Source organism: Pteropus medius, unplaced genomic scaffold, assembly GCF_902729225.1.
Source record: "Pteropus medius unplaced genomic scaffold, Ma_sr-lr_union100, whole genome shotgun sequence".
Classification (NCBI taxonomy): Eukaryota; Metazoa; Chordata; class Mammalia; order Chiroptera; family Pteropodidae; genus Pteropus; species Pteropus medius.
In genome coordinates this window covers 985,223-986,549 of record NW_024355521.1, presented here as the reverse complement: position 1 = coordinate 986,549, position 1,327 = coordinate 985,223, and positions in this window count along the sequence as shown.

Below are 1,327 nucleotides of genomic sequence, written 5' to 3'. Positions count from 1 at the left end.
CTATAGGCAGTGATCCGGCCAGTAAATCCCTCTAGTTAATAAATTTTTAGCAGATAACTAACTAGAAGTGAGACATGGCGGTTAGCACGTACCATGTCTTATCCTTAACCTATTGTTTCTAAAGGTGAGGTCACTACACCTGGAGCGTGGACTTATCCTGGGACAAGGGGAGTCTTTGAAAGGTTTTGGGCAAGGGAGTTACAGGGTCAAGTTTGGGTTTGGGATTTAGGAAGGAAGAGACCAAGTGCAGACACACATAAGAAGGCTGGTGAAGTCGCCCTGTGGAGAAGCAGAGAAGCGGACGAATTCGAGAGGTGTTTTCAACCTTGTGGCTTGTCAGCTTTATTTGGGGATAGTAGATTCCTTTGTGGATTTCATCTGCTCTTCAGATCCCTAAGCAACTGATAAAGCGAGGCTCTAACAGAGGTGGAGTGTGAGCTCCCATTCACACGTGAGGGCAGCGAGGCCCAGAGATATCGAGTGACTTTCCTGAGGCTACACAGCAGAAAAAGATTAGATCAAGTGCCTTTTTTTTCTACTTCAAGTGGAGGCTGTTAAGCGGGGCTGGGGAGCCAGCTGTGTGAATTCTTGATCCATATGAAGAGGACCCACAGAAGCCCCCAACAAATGGGGATTGGGAGCAGAAATTATGGGAGGAGGGGATTGGATTTGCCTCCAGCCTTGTATCCTCATCAAGAGGACACCAAGGGGCCGTGCTGTGTGTCCCGAGGACCAGCTGAGATGACGCTCCCACCCCCAACTCTGGCCTGGAGCCAAGGAATAGGCTGAGATGTATAGCAGGATTGTGCCCTGTAGCCAGGAGGCTTGGAGGGGGCCAGCCCGAGGAACAGGAAATAGCTGGGTTTGGGGAAGTCTCGTGGACCAGCCAAACCAAGCCAGCCCGATCGGCTGGGCAGCCCTCACTGCAGCCCTCTCAATGCCCTGTTTGAGGCTCACACAGCGGTCCTTTGACAGGGCCGGGTTTGGACCCACTGAGAGGGCCTGTTTGAGCTAGAGCCCTGCAAAGAGCCAGCCCCAGGAAAGAGGGGGCCGAGTGCAAGCTGAGCAGGTGAGGCCACCCGGACAGGCTGTCCCTTGGGGGGAAGGAGAGTCTGCAAAATCTGCTGAGCAGGAGCACCCCAGTTTCTCAAGGCTGTGATGGTAGCAGTAATGGTCTCCGTAATTGAATGGACTCTTCAATCTGTCATCTCCCTGACTCTCCCACTGGCCCCATGTGGCAGGTGCTGTGCAATGATTATTTCTGAGGCCCAGGATGGGCAAGCCACTTGCCCAAGGTCATGACTGATTGAGGGGAAGAGCTGGGGTT